Source organism: Cibotium barometz, chromosome 8, assembly GCF_041138505.1.
Source record: "Cibotium barometz isolate CiBa-2024 chromosome 8, ASM4113850v1, whole genome shotgun sequence".
Classification (NCBI taxonomy): domain Eukaryota; kingdom Viridiplantae; phylum Streptophyta; class Polypodiopsida; order Cyatheales; family Cibotiaceae; genus Cibotium; species Cibotium barometz.
The window spans coordinates 21,407,760-21,415,037 of NC_141053.1; positions in this window are offsets into that span (position 1 = coordinate 21,407,760).

Here is a 7,278-nt window from a genome sequence, read left to right on the forward strand (position 1 = left end):
TCATCTCTTTCCAAGTGTCTTCCATCTCTCTTCTAACACACTCTCTTCTCCTCGAGAGAGAGAGAGAGAAGGGAGAGGGAAAAGAGAGGGAAGAGACAGAGAGATGTGAGAGGGTTGTCGAGAGAGAAGATCTCTCTCTCTCTCTCTCTCTCTCTCTCTCTCTCTCTCTCTCTCTCTCTCTCTCTCTCTCTCTCTCTCTCACCATTTCTTTCTCTCTTTCTCTTCTAGCACACTCTCTTCTCTCTCTACAACCTTCTTACTATCCCTCCGTCTCTTCCCTCTCTCCTCTCTCTCTCCTCTCTCTCACTTCTCTCTCTCTCTCTCTATCGCCTACCATCTTGTTTCCTCTCTCTTCTAGCACACTCTCTCTTCTAGCACACTCTCTTCTCTCTCTCTCCAACCATCTTACATCTCTATGTCTCTTCCATTGAAGCCATCAGAAGATATGGATATGGTGCGTGAAGTAGAAAAAAATCAGTGGTGAGTACTATGAGGAAGCTGCGAAGATTGCACAAGAATTTTATGTCTTACATAATAACATGCTAGTACCTATGTTTCAAACCATGGTACAATGGAAGGGTAAGGACATAAACTCAAATATGAGGAGAGGACTGCTACAATGTTTTAGTTGTAGTGGACCGCACGAATTGCTGTTGAATGTCCAAAAAAGAATGTAGTTCATACGCACCAACCTCAACAATTGACTGCAGCCCCCAATGACATGCCAGTACTTACTTGTACTTAATGTGGGATTGATCATTTGATCAAAAATTTTTCATACCACACAAGTGGTTCGACTTCCACTCCTAACCAGGCCATCGTTCGGACCGTAAGTGAGCGTGGAAACATCATGCCACTCAATGTCCTAACACAAGCCCAAGCCCAATTGGGGGACAAAGGGAAGAACCCAGCAGATGCAACTACTTCCAAAACTGATAGGAGAAGGAGGGAAAAAGTGTGTAAGTGTGACACTAGGGTCACAATTCAAGATGGATCTGAAGAAGATACGATCAACACCAGATCCACTCAATCAAGAGAAGAGAGGGATCAAGCAGTCAAACCACATGAGCGTGACCAAGAGATGCAAGGGGAAAGACCATCAACTCCTAAAGGAGTCGGTGAGATGCTGAAGAGGAGATAAGGAAGATTGAAGAAGCTAGGGCCCTAGTAGAGGAGTGTCAAACGACTTCATGAAGCCAAGTTACGGAGAAGAGACGGAAGAGGGATCTCAAGGAAACACGATGTCAAGAATGTTTGAGGAAGATGTGCAGGATGAATCCATCCATTCATTCCCTAGGGATGGATACGAAACGTCGCACACATGGAAGGAACTCTCAATTGCCAGAGAACCCAGAGACATAGGCAGCCTCATGGCTATACTCTCGACTTCTGTGTAAATGCCATTAGGACAACTGCTACGCAATTCACCAGCATTATGGGCAGACATAAAGGAATGGGTAGAACGTGGCGGACTAAGGCCAGCCAACACTACAGAGGATGTTCTATCACCTCTGGCAGAAAGAACCTTAAAACACACAAGGGAAGGAGCAACCAGAGTCATCAAGATACCGGTTAATCAATTGGGACAGTATTACGAAAGCGACGACACTAATGCTACAATCCCAATTCATCATAAATGGATACCAGGCACTAGCTATCGTGGATGGTGGGGCAAGGGTTAGCATCATCACAAAACAATGTTGGGAAAACCCGATCTGAAAAGAGCAGATCTTATCGCGTTAAAATAGGAGACATAACATCTTCAATGCCCATTAGGATTTTAGAGAATGTGAGACTCAAACTCTTTACGTTTCGCTACCATCATATATTTGTGGGGTAATGTAATTTATGCGCTGCTAGACTCATATGACATAATATTGGGGAGACCCTTCATGAGAGAATCCAAATTGGTGCATGATTGGGCATTAGACCATGTGTATGTTCGTAGGGATTCACAAATTCTAAAGATAGATCTAAGAACATGGAGAGCACACCCCATGGAAGGGCAACTGTTTGGTAATGATTCGCACAACCGAACCACATCCGTACAAATATGCTAGCCCACCACGATGGAAATTTCCAAAGAGGAAGAGGAAACGAAAATGTATGCATCACTTCCTCCTCTGGATTTCAGTGAAAACTGGATGCATGTGCTAGCTACCATAGATGTGTGCAACCCCGAGGAACCCAATATGTGGAATCTGGGACTGTTCCCACTACTTTTGTTTTTATAGTCAATTGGCAAACCATTGATGAGGAATCAGAAGAGGAGGAACCAAATAAATGTGAAGGGGGTGCAGGCCTGACTCACCTCCCAACCTTGACAGTCGTGGGGCAAGCCCACTAGTCTTGGGACTGTCCCCCACTGAGCTACGAGTTGAGCTAACTAGATGGACGTACCGACCAATCTCTACCTCGTGACATCCCATACCACCACGAAGCTACCCTCACGGGCCTCAAGACTACTACCTGACCCCTCAGCTGCATAAAGCAGGTGCACGTCTGGCACTAGATCCAGGCTCCTGACCATAGAGCTCTCACAAAGACACGCGAGACTCTATGAACTAATGACTAACCTTGGCCACCCTTTTATAGGCTCTTGGCCGGTCATCGGCGGGCATCCACACTTGGGTGCCTGTCCGTCCATACTTGGGTGCTCGTCCGTTAGTCTATCCCTAACTCAGCTTGCCAATCAGCCTACCTAGCTCCAAGCTTCCCCAAACCTCGAAGCTAGTCTTGTGTGCGTGTAGCACACAGTAGATACACACTGTGCACATGACATACTCCCCTTCCTCTAAGAGCCCATAGGATCACCTCGTAGAACGCTCTCGAAACCTGTAAACAAACCAAACAAACATAAAGGGGATGCAGGCCTGACTCACCTCCCAACCTTGATAGCCATGGGCAAGCCCACAAGTCTTGGCTGTCCCCACCGAGCCACAAGCTGAGCTAACTAGATGGATGTACCGACTAATCTCTACCTCGTGACATCCCATACTGTCGCCCACAAAGCTACCCTCGCAAGCCTCAAGACTGCTGTGCCGGCCTCGGCTGCAATAAAAGAGACTAGATCACAAGGCCGTACAGCACCCAACGCCTTAGAAGTTGGCGAAAGCATAAATGATATATCGCTCGAGGAAATGCCCTACTACGAAGAAAACCCACGGCGGATGCTGAGTGGCTCAGATACCTTGAAGCTACTAAGGTACACGATGAGTTTTCTAAGGATTGGGGTGAGAAATAGAGTAAGATATACCTTGAAGGGAAACATAGGGAGTAAGTCATCCTTCGAGAACCGAAAATGCCTAAGCTCACGAAAGCTAGGCGCTGAAAATGAAACAAAGCTTTGGCAAAAGCTGAGCGAGAGGCTAGGAATATTATGGCTAAAACAAAAAATGAGGATGAGGATAAACCAGACCCACTTTCAGTACCAGACCATTTCAAAACCTACACAATTGACGAACAAAAGGTGATCCGATTGACGACAAAAAGAGTTAAGGAAGATGGGTTGTCCACATCATACGATGGCCCGGCTGAAGTTAAGGAAGTTGATATTGCAGAACCAGGGGAGGAAACTAAACTTGTTTATATCACTAAGGACTTGACTTCGATAAACTCATTTTTGCGGATTTCATCTATGAGATAGAACATACGGATTGGTTATCACCAATCATAATAGTGCCAAAGAAGAATGGGAAACTTAGGGTATGTGTCAATCTTAAAAAGGTCAACGCAACTACTAGGAACTACTAGGAACTACTAGGAAGGACCATTACCCATTGCCTTATAAACGGAACACGTTTTGGAGAGAGTAGCTGGTGAAGAAGCCTACAGCTTCTTGGACGGATTTTCAGCCTACAATCAGGTGTCTATAGCACCCGAAGACCAGCATAAGATAGCCTTCAATACAATGTGGGGGACATTTGCTTACAAAGTCATGCCTTTCACTCTCACCAATGCCCTAGCATTCCAACAATTAATGTGCATAGCCTTTGAAGACTGCTTGTTGCAGAAGTGGTTGGAGGTATTCATTGATGATCTGTGTGCACACTCTCGATGGACAAACCATCTAGCTTGCGTAAGGAAGGTGTTTAAGCGATGCCGATTGTATCGTATATTTTTAAACCCTTTAAAATTCCAATTTTGGGTCAAACACGGTGTGATATTGGGACACATTGTCTCTAAGAATGGTATATCCACAAATGACAGCAAGGTCAAGTTGATCTTGGAACTGCCACCACCCACTAATTACAAAGGTGTGCAAAGATTTATGGGCCACGTTGGGTATTACCACCGCCGCTTCATAATCTTCTATGCTGAAATCGCCAAGGCCATTATATAAGCTACGCATTATCTTTGAATGGACTGAAGAATGCCAAGAAGCATATGATAGATTGAAGCAAGCACTGGCTAGCGCGCCAATTCTAAGACCACCTAATTAGGACCTTATATTTCATGTGCATATCGATGCATCGAACTTTGCTATTGGATGCATATTGACACAGCCTAGTGAGTTCAAATTAGACTACCCAGTCTACTTCGTTAGTCGCCAATCGAATGATGCAGATGTGAATTATACTACCACAAAATGAGAAGGGTCGGCCATGGTTTATGTAGTCAAGAAGAATTGACATTACCTATTGGCCAACAAATTTGTGTTCTTTGTGGACCATCAGGCCTTATTATACTTGGTAAACAAGCCTTGCACCACGGGAAGAATCACACACTGGTTGTTATTACTACTGGAAGGGGACACAGCATGTGTTGGCCGATCATATGTCGAGAATTCCAAATGGGGAATCGATAACAGGTGTTGATGAGATCACCTCCCCCTTTGATGCTTGTTTGTTCAAACTAGACATGGTGCCCAAATGGAGTTAGGAAATATCCAATTATCTAGCTTTGGTTTTCCACAACAAGAACAACCCTTGAACAAAGATAAAATGCGGTGGCTTGTTAAGCTTGTTGCACCTTATCAATTAATTGCAAAAGAACTATACAAGCTAGGTAAGGACAACAAGAACAACCCTTGAACAAAGATAAAATGCGACGGCTTGTTAAGCTTGTTGCACCTTATCAATTAATTGCAGAAGAACTATACAAGCTAGGTAAGGACAATGTCCTAAGGAGATCCGTGAGGGAAGATGAGTTCGTCCCACGATATTGGATGAAGCACATTCAAGGGTAGCCGGAGGACATTTTGCTGGAGAGATTACGGCTCGCAAGGTGCTTCAAGCAGGACTATGGTGGCCTACGTTGTTCGGGGATGCCATAGAGTTTGTCAAAAGGTGTGAAGAATGTCATTGATTTGCTATCCCGAACAAAGGGACAGGATGCCACTTTCCCCTGTTATTGTAAGACAACCTTTCAATAAATGGGGCATTGATTTTGTTGGACCTATTAGTCTAGCTACGCATCCATCTCACAATCCCAATATGTGATCGTGGTGGCTACAGACTATTTCACAAAATGGGTAAAAGCCATAGCCTCTAAGCAAGCTGATGCACGAATAATAGCTAAATTCTTATATGAGCAAATCATTTCGAGATTCGGATGCCTATTAGAGTTAGTCAGTGATCGTGGTTCACATTTCATTAATAATGAGGTGATTGATCACTTACTTGTTGGATTCCTTGTAGTCTAACCGAAAGTCATCACCTTATTATCCACAGGAGGCTAATTGGTCAAGCGAAGAGTACAAACAAGATATTGTATACTATCTTGATAAAAACATTGGTGGAAGCAAGTCGAATGGATCAGGAACATAAGCTAACAACAGCCTTATGGGCATATTGGACATCGTATAAGGCAGCAATAGGATATACTCCCTTCCGTCTAGCTTATGGTGTTGAAGTAGTAATGCCTATGGAGTATCTAGTTCCAAGCTTGAGAATTGCAATGCAAGAATGTTTCACGGAGAATGCATTAGCTACTACACTGAAAGGCTAATAGATTTAGAGAAGCTTGATGAAACTATACCAATTGCTTCACATGGACTTATGGTCGAAAAACTACGAATAAAACATTGGTTCAACAATAACTTAAAACAAAAGGAGCTAGAAATGGAGGACCTTGTCCTCATGTATGGTCTAGGGAGCACTGGAAAAAAGAAACTCAAGTACAGAGGGCTAGGACCGTTCCAATTGTCCGAGGGCATACAATGGAGGGTTACGTCAATGGAAGCAAACTTTAAAAATATTTTGGACCACTGACTCAAGAGATGCTCTTGCAAGAACATCTTTTAAAACAGCAGAAGGAGCTCGCAAAAGAAAAAATCCAGCAAGCTCAAGAAGAGGCTAAGGCAAGGGAGGCCAAGTCCAAACAGATACTCTAGAAGAGAATGTTGCATGTGAACATGGCTTCACTAACTCTCCTTGACGAAGATGAGCTAAACATTAAGCCCCAGCACATGGCTCAAGGTGGGAATCTCTACAAGCTAAATGTCATGCAACAAGCATTGCATTGATAGAGATACGGGATCAAGTCATAACCTGATCTCATATGAGACATGGGTAGCTTTAGATAAACTGCACCGTGAGGCCACCAATGGATAAGTACGAAGTGTGCACTTGACAACTACGAAAGCTGAGGGATTTCTAAATGTTAATGTTTCCATCAGAAATAATTCCTTGGTTGGAAAGGTGTTTATTATGCCTACAGGGTTGATGGAGGAGGAATTGATCATGGGACGATCTTGGATTTGTGTCAGTAACTGTAATATCCAATGGGAGAAGAGAACGGCATTGTTGAACGAGGGCAACAATATCATTTTCATGCCCTTATGGAGCCCGATAAACACAGGGAAGCAGGCCATAATTGAGGATATGGAAACACTAAGCACAGTGACATTAGCTCATGTAGCAAAGAAGGCATCAATTCTACAATCCAATACCAAAGTCACAAGGTACTCAGCAGTGGGTGCCTAAGGGTCAACTTGGAAACCAGCTATACAAAGATGACAAGGAAGTTAATAAGGAGTCAAGGAAAAAGGCTCAAAGAGGAGACAAGGAATAGAAATGGTCTTCACATGTAAGCTGGAGGTATTCCAAACAAAAAAGCACTCCACAAAGCCCTCATAAGTAATGGGTTTGAAAGGACTTGCTAATGGCACAAGGTTATTACCAGAACAATACAACAGTATGGGTGCCCAAATTCCACCCAGTGGGGCCACTGTTTTGCAAATACCTACAAATACAAAGAAAAGGGCAGTAAAGGCATTCAAAACCAACTCCCGACTAAAACAAATGCTAGGAATGCACAAACATTGGTGTGGAGGAA